The 19,438-nt window shown below is 40.8% G+C and overlaps 1 pseudogene; it reads right to left on the bottom strand.

Annotated features, from left to right (window-relative positions):
- Positions 1-17,995: 17,995 nt before the first annotated feature.
- LOC147451525 (uncharacterized) lies at positions 17,996-18,535 on the bottom strand (annotated as a pseudogene).
- Positions 18,536-19,438: the final 903 nt, after the last annotated feature.

The raw sequence follows: 19,438 nt of genomic DNA on the forward strand, positions 1-19,438 counted from the left end.
GAAGAAGAACAAAGGCTCCATGACCAAATAGAAAAGTCAGCAGAGGAGAGTGCCAAGGCGGATATGGAATGGGAGAGGAGACTCCTAATCTCCATTAGACTTCAGGGACTAGACACAAAAGTGCTCCATGAACAGTGGATGCAACCCAGCCTGCCTTTCCCTTTGATGAAATTTGAAGTGATAAAGACGAAAAAGAGAATAGAGGAGGAGCAGTTTGTCGCTCTTTACGAAGGCGACATCACAAAGGAGGAACAATCAAAGAAGATAGTAGATTCACAACCTAGATGGAGGAAAGGTTGGCTGAACAAATACCCAGCCTACCTCATCTACTTGGTGGAGGCACCAAAGGAGATCCGGGAGGATGCAACCTTCTGCCCGGTGCCAAGAGTCAAAAACTGGAAAGAGCATGGCAGGATTGCAGAAAAGAAGCCAAATTGGCTTAATTATCCCAGGATGCCAGGACCAAAGGTAGGAGAGAGAATAAGTAAAGCCTACATGGTGAAAACCCTAACGGGCACCATCAAGCTCTTTACTGGCTCTCCTGACCTTTCATGTCAGATGCTCAAGAAAATCTGCAGGACTCTCTTAGCTTGCATTGAAGTGTTCGCGCCAGATAAAGCCACGACCTCGAGTCTACTATCGACGGCCGACACGGTGACTGATATGATGTACGATCTTTCATTGCAGCCTTCTCCAAAAGTGTTACGCCTCCTATACCAAAGGATTATGTTTTTGCCTAGTTTCCACATGCAAACATTCGAAGAAGCTTTCTACACCGGCTTTTTCACCAACGAAAGAAAAATATTCGGCCCAACCTTGACCATCGGCAACCTACGATACGAATCACATTTGCAGATGCTCAAGACGACAGGACTTTATTGACCAAGCATAAAAGTCATGTCAGGGACGACATGAACGCGGAGGGGGGGAGTGTTGAGCCAGCAGAGGATCACACCCACATTTTTGCTCACACTCATCATTTTGTAGCCATTGATTGTAATAAATGTCTTTCCGACATTAATTTTGATTTGAGCCATTCATTAAGTAACAGGACTCAATTGAGTTTCCAGCTTGTAATCCCGAAGTAATTTCACTTGCTGATGTAATTAGTTAGAGATGTTCTCACCTCCAAGGCTGAGGTATATAAGCCAAATTTTTTGTAACCTAAGGGATTCAGATTATTAATCAAAGTGAGTTTTTGGAGCGCCGTGACTGTGTTTGAGAGAGAGAGAGAGAGAGAGAGAGAGAGAGAGAGAGAGAGAGAGAGAGAGAGAGAGAGAGAGAGAGAGAGAGAGAGAGAGTCTTATCTACTTGCTACGCGAGCTACGGAGCCGCCATTGGAGAAGCGACACCGCCATTGTGTTAGCAACGACGAGAGCTACGCACAGATACCAAGAGTGCGCGCTATCGGCTTCTATGTGTGGTAAGTTCCTACGAGCTTCGGTGTGAGTTTTCTTCCAACTCGTGTGTCGGAATGGAGTGTGCAGCATATCTATAGAACCACAACGAGTAGAGCTACGCATTAGTACCATCGGGGTCAAGTTTCGGTCACCTGTATTTTTCGGCCTGTCTTCATACGCGTTTACCGCACGGAGTGATTATAGGTTGATTTTGCAGTTCAAGTCTTTAGGGTGTTGTTCTTACCTAGTGTATAGACTTCCCCCTGAGTTTGAGATCGATTCAATGATTCTAGATCCTGTTTTGTATAGCATTTGTTCGTAGTACGGATTTCAGTCACTTGCGTATTTTAGAACTTAGATTTGATTTCCTTAGTAGTGATTGTCATTAGAAGGTCGAGTAGGTGATTTGACACCCACCTAGTTGTTTCCATGTGCCGCGGGTCAAGCTTCGTCCTCGTCTGACAAATTCTGTTGTTGGTTGAGTTCTTGCTATTTAGCTTCCGCTAGCGACGTAACTGCCTTAACAAAGTTCGATCCTGGGAGAGTACCTTACCACCCTTGCAACACGACGAGGCACCTAAGGTAATAGAAAACTAATGGCAAAAATCCTCACCTATTACCAACTGGAATGATTGATTTCAAAGGGTGACAAGCTCATTTCAAATGGTATGATCTACCCAAGGAAGGGGGGAGTGTTTGCTGACATCCATCATTCACTTGCTTCCCTCTCAACCTTCCTCCCTGACCTCTCAATCTCCTAATCTTAGGGAATGTACATATAAAGCCTGATACTCACAAAAAACAAAAATAATAAAGAACAAGAGCAATTAGCAAACGAGTATGCACAATAAAAGTCAAAACATTGACCCAAACCTACACATTCACATCCGGTACATTGAAACAGAAACCTATGTCATCAAACACCTTTGATCCTCATCACTCGCGTGATGGAGGTAGTTAAGATTAGTACGATAGGAGTGTTTTTGTTTTAGAGTTGAGTGATTAGCAAAGTTCCTTTTTCCCACTGATGTGCCTCCTAGAGGTATTGTTTGTGTTTCCTAGTGTGTACAGGAACGTGTTGCTGTTGTTAGGATTTGGACCTTCATGGAATCTTTCTCTCATTCACACTTCAAATCAAGCGCGACCATCGACACAAACAGGTGTTTCTTGTCCATTAGCATTGCCCCTTATCTTTTTTTCATCCATGTTTGTCTGCTTTGATTGTGATTGGTAGCATAATATTCAGCGCATTTGCTTAGTACCAAACATTAAATTCAATGAATTCTTTGTCATAATCACTTGTCCAGATTTAAAAATCAAGCAGTCCGACTAATCTAGTTTGACCAAGTTAGGTGTTAGAGATCTTCTCTTAATACCATGGGGAATGCCTTGTTAATAATCAATGGTTACTTAGGTTCTTAATCCGATTTAGGAAACATTGTGTGAAATGTACTAGGGCTTTTTAGTGGGCTTGACCCTATTGAACTTTCGCTTAAGTATTATAAAGGGAGTTTACTTGTGTGATGAGCCTGGGGAGGTGTATCAGTGTTATATGACCCCCCAAAGTTACAAAATTAAAATGCTGAAAATGAACAAACAAAGAATCAAACTCCCACAATGTAAAATCTTAAGATGGAAGAGAAATCTCAGCTTGATTGGGTACTTCACTCACATGTATCGCCTATGGTACTAGAGCCCTAGAGGTTCCCAGTGTGGGCGCTTTTCCTTGAAAAGCAAAAAACCCAAGGCATACAAAATAAGCACACACATCAAAATTGAATCACTGTGAAAAGACTTTGGGGGGTCAAAGAAAAGGTAATCAGTCAGCCGATGATTTCATGAGAAATTCCTTTTATCGTAGCTTAACTACAAGGTCTTCTCGGTATAGCCTCTAGTCAGCCCTCAAACATGAAATACTTGGCTCTCACGATTAAACAACTCAATTGACTAGAGAAAATTAAGAAGCTTACCCATGGTATTAATAGTCGATCTCTAGTGCCTTTCGATCGTTAAATTAGTGACCCCAGACTTGTTTAATTTTTTACCTTTACATCTATTTATGCATTTGATTATATTACAATTTAATGTTTATTGCTGACAAATTGTTTAAAATTCTGTTACCAATCAATTTGTCTGCCTAAATCTGCATATGATTTTTAATCGCTTATGAGAATGCAATTACTGTGCCAATGTTGTTTGATTTTGTAGTGACTGAAGAAGGCTAAGGACATTAATCTCAAATGCTCTTCCACCTCGACGAACGAGCTTCAACTCAATAGCTTCTGAGGACGGAATCTACATTAGGAAGGGGGGCATGTTAACACTCACGGCTCACGGACACCCTATCACCTACGATGGACGTTGTAACCTACGGCGGACATTGTATTATTTATTTGGTAGAGTCAGGTACTGGGCTTGTCGGTCTAATAGGAAAAGGGTAAGAGTGATCGCCGATGAGAGGCGTACTCTAATTGGAACATTCAAGGGATTAGTTGGCTAAGCATGGGCGCCCAAGTGTGAATGGGGCGAGCTCATATAAAAGTCAACTAAACCTAAAATTCACTCATTCTCTCATTTGTGCAATTGAAGAGTGCTCTTGCTCCATCTCCTTCTTCTTCTTCTTCATCTCTTTGTGTGTGTGTGAGAGAGAGAGAGTGAGAGAGGGAGAGAGAGGGAGTGTGTGGGCGATCGAGCATTACAAAGGCATGATGGCGGTGAAGCGGTTGAGTGTGGCGTAGCGGCGTCTCCTTCTTCTTCGCGGCGAGGAATCCTCCATGAAGCAAGCGTAGAGCGGTGAGTGACACACCAATGCCATCTTTGAGCTTACTAGTTTAGGCTTGTTGTATGCTTGGAGCCATTTGTTGCTCGCACGCGGTGTATCGGCAAGTTCCTTGCATTGACACATGCGACATACGCGCACACGTAGGGTTCCCACCTAATCTCTACAATATCCTATTCCCTTGACTCTTTAGGGGGGGTGCAAATAATTAGGTTAGGGTTCCTTATGTTTTTTTAATGTGTTCAATAATTGTTGGTACCTTTTCCCACTGATGTGTCTCCTAGAGGTATTCTTTGTGTTTTCTAGTGTGTACAGGAACGTGTTGCTGTTGTTAGGATTTGGACCTTCATGGAATCTTTCTCTCATTCACACTTCAAATCAAGCGCGACCATCAACACAAACAGGTGTTTCTTGTCCATTTGCATTGCCCCTTATCTTTTTTTCATCCATGTTTGTCTGCTTTAATTGTGATTGGTAGCATAATATTTAGCGATTTGCTTAGTATCAAACATTAAATTCAATGTAATTTTTTGCCATAATCACTTGTTTATGTTTAAAAATCAAGCAGTCCGACTAAGCTAGTTTGACCAAGCTAGGCGTTAGAGAACTTCTCTTAATACCATGGGGAATGCCTTCCTAATAATCAATGGTTACTTAGGTTCTTAATCGAATTTAGGTAGAATGTGTGCAATATACTAGGGCTTTCTAATGGGCTTAGTCCCTATTGACCTTTAGCTTAAGTATTATAAAGGGAGTTTACTAGTGTGATGAGCCTGGGGAGGGTAACAACGTTATATGACCCCCCAAAGTTACAAAATTAAAATGTGAAAAACGAACGAACAAAAAAAAAATCAAATCAAAGTGCCACAATGTAAAATCTTAAGCTGGAAGAGAAGTCTCAGCTTAATTTGGTACTTCACTCACATGTATTGCCTATGGTACTAGAGCCCTAGAGGTTCCCAGTGTGGGCGCTTTTCCTTGAAAAGCAAAAAATCCAAGGCATACAAAATAAGCACACACATCAAAATTGAAACAATGTGAAAAGAATTTGGGGGGTCAAAGAAAAGGAAATAAGTCAAGCGATGATTTCATGAGCAACTCCTTTTATCGTAGCTTAACTACAAGGTATTCTAGGTATAGCCTCTAGTCAGTCCTCGGACATGAAATACTTGGCTATCGCGATTAAACAACTTAATTGACCGGAGAAAATTGAGAAGCTTGCCCATGGTATTAATAGTCGATGTTTAGTGCCTTTCGATCATTAAATTAGCGATCCCGGACTTGTTTAGTTTTTGACCTTCACAACTGTTTATGTGTTTGATTATATTACAATTTAATGTTTATTGCTGACAAATGGTTTAAAATTCTGTTACCAATCAATTTGTCTGACTACAACTGCATATGCTTTTTAATTGTATATGAGAATGCAATTACTGTGCCAATGTTGTTTGATTTTGCAGTGATTGAAGAAGGCTAAGGACATTCATCTCAAATGCTCTTCCACCTCGACTAACGAGCTTCAACTCAATAGCTTTCGAGGACGTAATCTACATCAGGAAGGGGGGCATGTTAACCCTCACGCACATTCCTATCACCTACGACAAATGCCATATTATTTATTTGGTAGAGTGAGGTACTAGGCTTGTTGGTCCAATAGGAAAAGGGTAAGAGTGATCGCTGATGAGAGGCGCACTCTAACTGGAACATTCAATGGTTAGTTGGCTAAGCATGGGCGTCCAAGTGTGAATGGGGCGAGCTCATATAAAAGTCACCCAAACCTAAAAATCACTCATTCTCTCATTTGTGCAATTGAAGAGTGCTCTTGCTCCATCTCCATCTTTTTCTTCTTCATGTCCTTGTGTGTGTGTGTATACGAGAGAGAGAGAGAGAGAGAGAGAGAGAGAGAGAGAGAGAGAGAGAGAGAGAGAGAGAGAGAGAGAGAGAAAGAGAGAGAGTGCGATCGAGCATTGCGACGGCGGCAAAGCGGTTGAGTGCGGCACAGCGGTGGCTCCTTCTTCTTCGCGGCGAGGAATCCTCCACGTCAGCAAGCGTAGAGCGGTGAGTGACACACCCTCGCCACTTTGAGCTTATTAGTTTAGGCTAGTTGCGTGCTTGGAGCCATTTGTGGCTCGCACACAGTGTATCGTCAAGTCCCTTGCATTGACACGTGCGACAGACGCGCACACTCACACACTCTTTTGAGGTGGAGACTTGTCAAGTAGATCTTTGAGATCTCTCTCAGTGAATAAAAAGAGAAAATTATAATAACCATTGACTCTAGTGGACTGGTTATCAAAATTCCCTCTTAAAAGCTAGCTCTTAAATTAAAGACTTGTGAAGTTAAAAATTTGAGATCTTTTAGTGTGTTCCTATGATATTAAAACTTCTCTCTCCCTCTATCTCTCTCTCTCTCTCTCTCTCTCTCTCTCTCTCTCTCACACACACACACACACACACACACACACACACACACACACACACACACGTCCTGGCGCATAACCCCTCAATTACCCTCTTTGTCTCCCTTCATCAATCTTTCTCTCCCTATGGAAAAATTCAAGTCCATATAAGGAGCTACCACTATTCTCTCTCTCTCTCTCTCTCTCTCTCTCTCTCTCTCTCTCACACACACACACACACACACACACACACACACACACACACACACACACACACACACACACACACTCCTTCAAGCAAATCAATGCCTCTATATGAAAGAAATCTTCAAAAGTTCTATGTCAAAATGCATTGTCTTATGTAGCACAAATGTAAGAGACTCTCCTTAAAAAAAAAGTCATTGAAATCATTATCTAGATATCCAAATTTGTAATGGCAATATAATTTTGCACACATCACCTAATCTCATGAGTCCAAAGCCACATTCTCAAATAACACTTCTCATTTCCCTCAAATGAACCACCCTTTGCTTTAATTCGAGCCTCAAAAATACGACCTCAATAGCCAATAGTGTAACTATCTCAATTCAACACAATAGTTTCACCCTCTTTTGGTTTTCACAACTTTAGGTCCTTGAGCCTTAATCATGACTGTATCAATGTATATTAGGATACCTCATCTTTGGCTTTCCATAATCTTTCCCTTGCAAGGCTGGCATGTCTACAAACTCTAACACCGACACTCTTTTATTTTATGGAGTATGTAAAAGCCAAAGTAGCGAGTGCTAGTTAGATAAATCATTTCTCATTGCAAAATGGGCCTAGCTCCCTTTCTCCTTGAAATAGTATGTAGTTGCTTTACGAAGGCTGCTATTTTACCAAGGAATCTCTCTCTCTCTCTCTCTCTCTCTCTCTCTCTCTCTCATGTTGGTGTCCATGCAAGGGTCTTTATGCTCGAGGTTGTGAGAGAGTGATTGTGGTTGTACTGAGCATGCAGCTTTTCAGTGCCTCTCATGCCCTTCCATTTTGGGTCTGTTGGAATCCTGTGTTCACAAAAAGAAATAGAGTTTAATGTATTTTTAACCGGCTAAAATTGTAAAACCCGGGCTACATTTTAAGCTTGCCTTGAAGAAATCAATAAAATTTTCAAGTTTCAATGTAAATATTGACAATTTTTAAAGTTTCAATGTTATTGGAATTCTTCATATTTTAACCTAAGAATTGGAAGAGTTTTATTTGTGCCCTTATTTATTAAATTATTTCCATTAGCAAAAATAGTATAAGTAGATGAAGCATTTCTTATCGTAGAATTGAATCCCTTTTTTTTGAAACAATATGTAATTGCTTATGAAGGGTTGCCAACTTGTTGAGAAAACCCTCTCTCTCTCTCTAGCCCGACATGTGGAATCATGGAGAGCTTAGCATATGCTGTTCTCATGTCTTCTTCTCCTTTTGCTTTGTATGGTTCATGGTCCATGTTCATATGGGCACAATGTTCCTCAACGTGATGAGATGGCCGTGTGGTGGTACCAATACATGTACATGATTATGGGTTACCCTTCCTTGTAAATAGCCTTGTGAACTTGTATGGTTGTTTGGGTCTTCTCCTCATGGCCACGCAATTTCTTAGCATGAGGCTTATGTATTGGTGGTGGTTTTAATATATTAACCCTTCTGAGTATTGTTAGAAAAGGGGGGTTTCTTTATAGCATGAAGAAGGAAAATTAGAGCCACTCTTAGAATTGACTTCAAGAGGAAAAATAGAGTCTCCCTTCATAGAGTAGTGTTATGCTTCCAGGGCTCATCTCTCGCTCTCTCTCTCTATCTAGTGTTTCACGTGAGGATGTGTAACATTTAATGCACTAGTAACTTGTGTGTAGCAAAAATTGATAACATAGTGAGCATTTCATTAAGAACAAGTTCCTAATGAGCATAGATAGAGTACTTAATTTGAGAAATCATAATAGCAATTTACACCTAGCTAATTTGGCATTGACAATACTTGAAAAGAGAGAGAAATAGAACAATTGACAATAGTTGAGGACCGGATTTACATGGAGCCGGGACCCCCTCCATAAATGCTTTGTATCATAGCTTCTCCCATCAAAGGAGACTTTTGTACAATACAATCTTGTGTTCCTTGATAAAACTAGTTGGTGTAATGAAGATGGAAGCTTCATACACCAAACTATGCTTGAAAAACACACCTAGTGTCACTAGCCTTAGTCCCAAGACCTCACATACCTTCAAAAATGGTGAGACCTAGCAGGGAATGAGGATAGATTGAGAGGAGGAAGAGTTATCTTACGAGAAAAAAGTATTATCCTCACATAATCACTCTAATAGCATAGCATAGCTTAGTAATTAGCATGGTAGAGGAGATGAGCATGCCATTGAAGCTTGGCTCTTGGTTGGATTTGCATTCCATAGCCAAGAGTTGTCGGTGAAGGCCTCTACTTCTCATTGCTTGGAGAAGGAGATTGAGTTCTTCTTGCACACATGAGTTGTGTGTGTGTGTGTGGCAATGAGTTAGAGTACAAGGCATCCTTCTCTCTCATCTTGATCGACCCTCTTGCTATTTGCTCATGCTGGCATCCCATTGGCCCCTGCAAAGCTTAGCCAATCACAAATTAGAAGCATAATTGCTAGCCTTGTGACATGTATCCCCCTTTCCCCGTTTGTGAGAGATTTAGGTAATTAAATAATTCAATTAAAATCTCATTGGACCTCTTAGTCTTTTGCCCAATAGGAATCAGACAAGCCATTGGGCTAATGAATGCTCATTGGACCCTTTGGTAGATTTTCCAGTAGTCTTCTAAGGAGCTTAATTTCTAGTGGTTCTTTTATCAAGAATTTTTAAATTGATTAGACTAAATTTACTCTAGCCTAATTCTCATTGGTCCACCTCTATGGCCATCCAATAGGATTTGAGGGAAGCTTGGGGGAAACTGGTCTAAGAGCCTGACATGTGTCCAGTATTCCCTTTGTGTAAAGGGGGAGCTTTGGTGTGTATGTGTGTGTGTTTCTCTCTCATGGCTCGTCCCCTCCTTGATAGGAATGTGGGAAGACTTTTTAGTCTTCCCACGACCATCCAATTTTCCCCACATTGGCCTTTGGGCAATTGAATAAAAAATTAGGAACCTTAGCCTATGGAAGTCTTAATGGAGCTGAACCTTATGTCTTTTGATCCCCATTGAAGCACATTTCTCTTTTGCAGACTGTCCCCCTTTGGATCCCTACAGAGACCAGTCTTGTAGCCTTACCAATTTTCTAGCTTTTACTCCCTTGATACTTCCCCGTATTAAATGATTAGTTTAACATGAGAAAATCATTTGGGAGAATTAGATATTAGTTTTTATGACATTACCTCTCTCTTGAAATCATAGTTGTCCTCGACTACTATGAGGTAGAGAAGATAAAGCCTAGTCATTAGTCCGTTTGCTAGCGGGTAGAGAATCCCTATTTTACTCTACGACACCAGTCCAGAATGGATGACTAGTCCATTTGGTGCTTGAGAGCCTTACCTACCGCAAGCATATATGCACATTACTTTGTATCAATCTTCCATAGTAGAGTGACAAGCTCTACTTGGTGTTCCGGAGACGTCGTCTCCACAAACATGATCCTAAGCATGCATACTCATTAACATGTGTGCACAATAAAGAAAAAGAGATTCTTATAAGACAAAAACTTTGTTCATTTATACATATTTACATTTTCTTACTTTAGGGAATCATTGTAAGCATTGACAAGGTTTAGGTTATCCTTTAATTGTATGCCTTATATCCATCTAGCATCTTCAAAAGGATAATTTTTAAACTTGATAAGATATCATTGTATAGTCTAACCACCTCGTAATACCTTGTCTTCGTGTCGGAGAATAGACTCGGACTGTAGCACCTCTTTTTGGTCCTTGATCTTTGGTGGGCCTTCAATGATTGCTTCTTCAGGTGGCTCTCCTTTGTAAGGTTTTAATAGGCTCACGTGGAAAGCATTGTGCATGAGCCAATGGTTGGGCAACTTGAGTTGATAGGCCATCTCCTTGATTGGCCTAAGAATCTGAAAGGGACCATAGTACCTTTTTGCTAACTTAGCATAGTACTTTTGATGTCCTATACGATTCTTGCCCGTTGTGTGCCTTAATCGAGCCTTGGGAAACTTGAGTAAGACCCAATCATTTTGTTTAAAGGCTAGGACTCTTTTGTGGTTATCAGCAACAGCCTTTTGCCTTTGTTGAGAGATGGATACGACATCCTTAATCTTTTGGAAAGATTCTTATAGGTCTCTGCTATATTCATGCGCAACAAAGATCTTCCCCTGTACCTTGAGTAGCAGGGGACTCTTTGATCTTCCCTCTATCACCTCAAAAGGTGCTTTTCCAGTGGAAGTATGTACAATGTTATTGTAAGCATACTCTACTAAGGGTAAGTACTTCTCCCATTGGGACTTTTGATCTACTTCTGTGACATAAGCTTTTAGTAGATCAAGAATTGTTAGGTTAGCTATTTCACTTTGGCCATCCGTTTGGGGATGATAGGCCGAAGAGAAGTTTAGCCTTGTACCTAAATTCTCAAAGAGACCCTTCCAGAAGTTACTGGTCATTCTAGGATCTCTATCCAACACTATAGACATTGACAATCCATGATATTTGAAGATTTGCGATATAAAGAGGGTTGCCATTTGATGAGCTTTAATAGTCTTTTTGACAGGTATGAAATGTGCTTGTTTGCTAAACTTGTCTACTATCGTCCCGTATTCCCGTATTCCCATGGATAGACTTGGGCAATCCAAAGATAAAATCCATGGATATTCTCTCCCATGGTGAATTAGGGATTGGCAAAGGTTGAAGCAATCTAAGCTGCTTCCCTCTATCAAACTTCATCTTTTGGCATACCACACATTTTCAAACATACTCTTGTATGTTTGCTTTCATGGCTGGCCAATAGAAATATGTTTCTATCCCTTTTAGGGTAGACTGAATCCCTCTATGTCCCGCATAAGGAGGATCATGAGATTCATACATTACTTTCTCACGTAGTGAGTTAGTAGCGCATAGTCTTTTGCCATAGATAAGATAACCATCTTGTAGGGTAAATGGTTCTTCCTTCTTCCCTAGTGCAAGGGCTGAAATCATATCACTAAAATCGGGATCAATAGCGTACGCATCTATCATAAAAGATAGATCATTGTGAGTTGCTATGGATACCACATTCACTCTCGCTTGTCTTAAGAGTGCATTGGCTACTTGATTATGCTTGCGAGCAATATGAAAATGAAATTGTGAAAAGGAAAATCTTCCACCTCATTTGTTTGGCGAAGAGCTTGGTCTATGTCATGAAGTACTTAAGGCTTTGGTGATCCATTCACATAATGAAAGGAATCCCCAGTAAATAGTGCTTCCACGAATCTAGAGCATGTAGAACCGCAAGAGTTCCTTCTCATATATGCCTAGAGCTTGCTCAACAGGGTCGAGCCTTCGACTTTCATAGGCTATGGCGTGCCCTTCTTGGAGCAAAAAAACTCCAAGGAAATCACCACAATCATCGCATTGGACCTTAAATGGCTTTGAGAGATCTGGTAGTGTAAGCACATGTTGAGAGAAAAGCTTCACTTCAAGCTTTTTGAAAGCATTGTTCTCCTTGGTGGACTATATATACCTAGTGTTTTTCTTTGTTAGATCATGTAATGGTCCCACAATTTTTGAGAACTTTTCTATGAAGCGTCTATAGTATGCACACATACCTATAAAGCTTCTTAGTTCATGCAGATTCCTTGGATTAGGCCATCCTTTTATTACCTCTAGCTTTGATGGATCCATTTGGATGCCATCTTGAGAGATAATGTTACCTAAATACTGAATCTCTTGTAAGCAAAATTCACTTTTCTTTCGATTAATATAAAGTTTAATCTCTCATAAAACTTGAAATATTACTTGGAGGTGTTGCTTGTGTCCGTCTAATGAACTAGAGTAGATGATTATATCATCAAAGAACACTCGAGTAAAGGTTCGATGAGGCCTACATAGCTTCTCCATCAAGCGGTTAAATGTGGCTGGTGCATTGGTTAAGCCAAAAGGCATGACAATGTATGTACTCATTAAGACCAAATGTAGTGCAAAATGTGGTCTTTAAATGTCTTGGTCAAATATCCTTATTTGATGGTAGCCACTTTTTAGGTCAATTCTACTGAAGTAGGTCGACCCTTGTATCTGATCAAATAGGTCTTCTACTTGTGGAACGGGAAACCTATTCTTGATAGTGATCCTATTTATTGCTCTATAGTCAACACACATACGATATGTGCCGTCTTTCTTTCGCACTAATAACACTGGTGAACAACATGGAGATGAGCTAGGTCTAACCATGCCTTTCTCAACTAACTCATGCACTTGCCGCATAATCTCCTCTTGTTGAGCTTGGGAAACTCTATAAGGAGGTTTTTTAGGCGGTGAACCTCCTGGAAGAAGTTCAATTGCATGGTTGTTATTACCTCGTTTGGGAGGTAGTTCACAAGGAATATTGTCATTTAAAACATCTTGGAACCCCTTGAGGAAATTGGATAGCTCAAATTCCTTTTGATTGTTTATATTTTCTTTTGCTAAAGCATTAGGTTCATTCTTTAACAAAAATCATGTATAGAAAAATAGATGTCTTTATTGACTTATTGAAATCTTGCTTATTTACAAGAGGTATGGTACTACCCAACTCCTTAGCATCTATGTAGATATCTTTTTCCTTGAACCTAAAGTAGATTTGCCTTCCAGGGAATTCAACATTGGTAGCCATGCGATCAAACGATGGTGCCCCTAGGATTACATCCTCATGCTTGAGAGGAGAGATGGAGAAATCCTCCTTGTCCACATAGTTTTGGACATGGAGCCTCAATTTCCCAATTAAGGGAGCGACTGAGGCTTCTTGCCCCTTGAAAGCACCATCGGCAGGTGGGACATCTCCCATCTCATAGGCTTGGATGCCTAGCTTGGTGGCCAACTCTGTGGATATGAAATTGTGAGTAGAACCAGGGTCAAAGAGAATAAAAGCATCATGTTCTCTTACCTTTCCCCAAGCATGGCATAGAGGAGATCCTTTGTGATGATCATCCTCTTCTTGAATTTTGACCAAGGTAGCTCTAGGAGGCTCATTACATGTATTCTTGTGGGGGCAAGCACGATAGGCATGCCCTTGCTCCCCACACTTGAAACAACGGTTATCTTTTTGATAACGCTCTAGCTCTTTAGGAGAGAGTTTATTTTGCCTTTATAAACTCCTTCTCCTTAGCTTTGTTGTTGTTGGTGTTGCCTTTGGGAGACTTTTGGACGTTGTCCTTCCCTTTAGGCTTGTTACGGTCCTTGTTTTCCGTGGGCTTAAGATTTCTCTTAGCCCCTTGTTGGAAGTTGATTTGTGAAGCCACCATGGTATGGTGTATGACCGCCGATATGGTGCGTGGCCTTTGGGAGTTAACATACTCTGCCATATTCTCAGTTAAACCCACACAAAATTTTTGTTTTTGCTCTCCAAAAGCCATCTTTTTAAAGAGAGTGTCTTTGAGATGTAAATCCCAAAACTTGTCTACATATTTGCGAATAGATTTGTAGGGAGAGAGCTTCAAGCTTCCCTATTCGGTGAGTACTTTGTCTTTTGAATCGGTAGCCAAAAACTGCTTCATGATGGAAGCTCTTAAAGCTTTCCATGTTCTTGGAGCTTCACCGTTGCTCGTAGGCTTGACCACCATTGCCTGGCGGACTTTTGAAAATGCATGGCTACATGACATAGCTTAGAGGACTCCGTGAAGCCCTCATCTCCAAATGCCGCATCAAATTGGTGGATAAAGGCCAAGATTTTGTCCATAGCACCAAGAATGCCATCATAGGTAAGGAAAGAGATGTTCTTTCCTCCCTCTTTGAACTTTTTGAGCTTGGACGACCTCTTCCAAGCGGCATAAGATTTTCTATGGCCTCTTCTTTTAGGTGGTTCAAGAGCTGCACCATCACTTTCTTTAGAAGAGGAAGAGGAGGGTGACCTCTTTCTCGCCTTTTTCTTCTCTTGTTTTCTCTCGTCCCTCTTTGAATTATGGTGTAGAGAAGTATGTGATGGTCTTCTCCGTTTAGGGGGTGTTGGAGAGCATTTTGCCCACCGTCTTTGTGGAGCCATCTCTGTTGAGGTCGCAGGAGACTCACTTCTTTCTCGTTCTTTTGGTGGGAGATCTACCGTTGAAACTTGGGTTCTCCTTTGGGATGTAGATGAGTCATCAAGTAGTAGATTTTTGAGCCCTTCATACGGGTCCTCTTCTTCTTCCCTTATCGGAGAGAGTCTTCTTTTGTAAGTCTCACTAGGAGGCTTCATAGGTACTCTCTCTTCTTGGTGGGGAGTTTGGATAATACCATGGGTGCGCAATTGCTGTAGCATTCACCTTGGAGGGATGGATCGCCTAGGGCTTGTTGAAGCCTAGAAACAAGATAGTTTACAAGCATAGGGGAGTCATCAGTTGCTCTTTCATTAGCAAAATCAAAGCTATCAATATTCATTTCAATCTCTTTTCCTTTGTCAGCCATACTAGCAAATTTTACGTGTAAACTTTTACTTCTACTTTGGCACTTCAAGCCCTAGTTGCTATTCCTCTTTACCTTCAAAGATAAGTCAAGCATCTATACCCGTGGCTCAAATATTATTAATTGCAAGGAATTAAAGAGAGGGTTCAACAGAGCCAAGATAGCATTGGTTCTTGTCAAGATTCTAATAGATCAATAATGGTTAAGCCATAGGCAATCCCCATAGGACTCCATTATTAAGACCATAGCTCTCTACGGTGTCCCTATTAACTGCACAAAGCAGACGTGCTTCAAGATGAAAAATCCCTATTCTACTTACTCTTTTGCAATTAATAACACCAACTGTTTGTAGCAAGCTTGAGGACCTATCTTCTTGAGCAAGAAAAGAGAAACCAATAGCTCTGATACCAATGCAACATTTAATGCACTAGTAACTTGTGTGTAGCCGAAATTGATAACATAGTGAGCATTTCATTTAGAACAAGTTCCTAATGAGCATAGATAGAGTACTTAATTTGAGAAGAAACATAGCAACTTACACCTAGCTAATTTGGCATTGACAATACTTGAAAAGAGAGAGAAATAGAACAATTGACAACAGTTGAGGACCGGATTTACATGGAGCCGGTCCCCCCTCCATAAAGCCTTTGTATTATAGCTTCTCCCATCAAAGGAGACTTTTGTACAATACAATCTTTGTGTCCCTTGATAAAACTAGTTGGTGTAATGAAGATGGAAGCTTCGTACACACACACACACACACACACACACACACACACACACACACACACACACACACACACACACACACACACACACACACACACACCAAATTATGATTGAAAAACACACCTAGTGTCCCTAGCCTCAGTCCCAAGACCTCACACACCTTCAAAAATGGTGAGACCTAGCAGGGAATGAGGATAGATTGAGAGGAAGAAGAGGTATCTTCTTACGAGAAAGAAGTATTCTCCTCACATAATCACTCTAATAGCATATCTTAGCTTAGTAATTAGCATGGTAGAGGAGATGAGGATGCCATTGAAGCTTGGCTCTTGGTTGGATTTGCATTCCATAGCCAAGAGTTGTTGTAGTAGGCCTCTACTTCTCAATGCTTGGAGAAGGAGATGGAGTTATTCTTGCACACATGAGTTGTGTGTGTGTGTAGCAATGAATTAGAGTAAAATGAAGCCTTCTCTCTGATCTTGGTCAACCCTACTTGCTATTTGCTCATGCTGGCATCCCATTGGCCCCTGTAAAGCTTAGCCAATCACAAATTAGAAGCATAATTGCTAGCCTTGTGACATGTGTCCCCCTTTCCCCTTTTGTGAGAGCTTTAGGTAATTAAATAATTCAATTAAACTCTCATTAGACCTCTTAGTCTTCTGGCCAATAGGAATCAGGCAAGCCATTGGGCTACTGAATGCTCATTGGATCCCTTGGTAGACTGTCCAATAGTCTTCTAGGGAGCTTAATTTCTATTGGTTCTTTTAACAAGCATTTTTAAATTGATTAGACTAAATTTACTCTAGCCTAATTGTCATTGGTCCACCTCTATGGACATCCAATAGGATTTGAGGGAAGCTTGGGGGCAGCTGGCCTAGGAGCCTGACATGTGTCCAGTATTGATTTTGTGTAAAGGGGGAGCTTTGGAGTGTGTGTGTGTGTGTGTGTTTCTTGCTCATCCCCTACTCTGATGGCTCGCCCCCTCCTTGGTAGGGATGTGGGAAGAATTTTTAGTCTTCCCATGACCATCCAATTTTCCCCTACATTGACCTTTGGACAATTGAATAAAAAATTAGAAACCTTAGCCCATGGAAGTCTTAATGGAGCTGAACCTTAGGTCTTTTAAGCCCCATTGAAGCACATTGCTCTTTTGCAGACTGTCCCCCTTTGGATCCCTATTTTCCCTCCTTTGGATCCCTACAGAGACCGGTCTGGCAGCCTTACCAATATTCTAGCTTTTACTCCCCTGATACTTCCCCATATTAAATGATCTATTTAACATGAGAAAATCATTTGGAAGAATTAGATATGAGTTTTTTTGATAGGATGTAATAGATTTTCAACAGGTGCTTCCCTCCTCTCTTTGCAGAGCATGTCCTCAGGGAGAGGAGAGTAATCTTGGATGTACTAAGTATCCAACTTTTTTACGTCTCCCCTTCCATTTTGGGGCTATTCAAAATCAATGCTCACAAAAACCGAGGTTTGTTATGTTTTTTAACCAGCTTAAATTGTAAAATCTCAAGATAGATTCCAAGCTTACCTTGAAGAAAACCATCAAAGTTCAGTAAGTTTTAGTATAAATACCATTGATTCTTCAAATTTTGACCTAAAAATTGAAAGAGTTTTTAGTGTGTCCCTTATTTACTTAAAAAAAAGTCCGATCAAGAAAAAAAATTTAGTGCCCTCTTCGAGGACCCCCCCCCGCCCCTCTCTCTCTCTCTCAAACACACACACACATGCATGTCCTTCCATTTTGGGACTATTCGAGACTGGCGTTCAATAAAAAGGGCTTTAGTATATTTTTTAAAAGTCTTAAGTTACAAAATCCTAGCTAGATTCCAAGTTTGCCTTGAAGTAAACCGCTAAAATTTTGCTAGTGTACATACGAACAATCCCTTAAATTTTTAATTTTTATGGCCATTGGACTTTGTTTTTTTTTTTCCAACAAAATGATGAAAGTTATATTAACAAAAGAATGGAGACAAAATTACAACCATTGGATACCTGAAGACCATGACCCGACCATATCCATACCAGGGAGACTCTCCCTCACAAAATCGACTCATTACTTTAGTTAGACTTTGGCTAGATACAAAACATCTATTGCCGACCATACATCCCGACCATTTACATTCTTTCATCATCAATCTTTCAGAGAATTAATCATTCCTTGAACCTTTTGAATGAAGCTACCAGCTTTGGAGATAACCTCAAAAGCCGCCTGGGAGGATTCTTGAGTGGCCGCCAGCATGTTCCTGATTTCAGCTAGCTTTCTCTTATTAATGGGGAGTTCCATATCTTCAGCCTCCATTGCCATGTGAGCTTTTTTTGCGTCTTTAATTATCCAGTTCCTCAGATAGTATAGGTTGGCTTCATTGACTTTTGTTTTGAACACATGTAGATTGAAATCTCCAAACAATGCTTTCAGGCTAGGAGCCTGGTAAGCCACATTAAACACATGACTATTTCTCATTTTCCAAATAATCCATAAAAATTCAGCCCTAGTTCGGTTGCAGTAGCAGGACATGATACCTATAGAGTCGCCTAGGAGTAGTTGTCTTCAAGAGACTAATTTTTTAAGAACAAAATTTAAAGGGGACAAAATAGTAGCAAACTATGGACAACTTAAAAACAAATGAAAAATCGACTCCACTTCTACATTGCATCTAAGACAGATCCCCATGGATACTCCTACGTTGAGGCTTTTCTCTCCAGTCCACAAGGCTTTGTAAAGAATTAGCCAAAAGAAGACAGATTTCTTGTGCTGAATTGACGTGTCCCATAGCTTCTTAAATTTGAACATCCACTGCTTCCTACCCAGGCTGACGTTCCATCGTCTGTTCAATTGCGGGTGTTGGAGTTTGAATCCTACTTTCCATCCAAAGGCACTGAGCGGGACACTTTCTTTAAGTGAAAGCTTCCATAGCTCTGAACTAGAGAAGCCCTCAATTCTGGATAGGATAAGTGAGAGTTCCCATGGTTGAAGGGGAAACTGGAGAAGAAGTTCCTCAGCTGATTTCCACCTGTGTGTAATTGCCCATTCCAAAGAACTCCTGAAGTGGTGATTCCTTTGTTGTGACATCTAAGCGCGATCCTTATCTGATGATTGGCGATTGGGGTTAGAGGGGAGAGAGGCCACCAAGTGGAATCGGATTGGGCGGATAGCATTAGCCCTATTGTTAGACCAAAAAATTGATAGATCCACCCTTGCCCTATTCCACGCACCCCAAAGCGATGCAAGCAGGTATGACCCTTTAGCCTTGATGGGAAATGGCTCAAAGAAAATAGTGCCCAGCTCAGTTTCTGCCAAGGCTTCTAGTTGGCCAGAGAGAAGCTATTTATTTTCCTGAACAAGAGGAGAGCCCATTCTTGGATGGTATCCTCAAGTGATCGGATAATGAGTTTAACTGCTATTTTATATGCCCACTTATTAATGTTTTTTACTCCTAGACCCCCTTTTTCTACAGGGAGACAACAAATATCCCACCGAACTTTGGCTGCCACTTTCTTAAATGGATCACCCCCCATAATAAGCTCCTACAGTATTTTCATATGATACTAAGATGAGAGTCCGGAGGGCGCCAAC

The sequence above is a fragment of the Adiantum capillus-veneris genome, chromosome 9 (assembly GCF_014529385.1).
Source record: "Adiantum capillus-veneris isolate H3 chromosome 9, ASM1452938v2, whole genome shotgun sequence".
NCBI lineage: Eukaryota > Viridiplantae > Streptophyta > Polypodiopsida > Polypodiales > Pteridaceae > Adiantum > Adiantum capillus-veneris.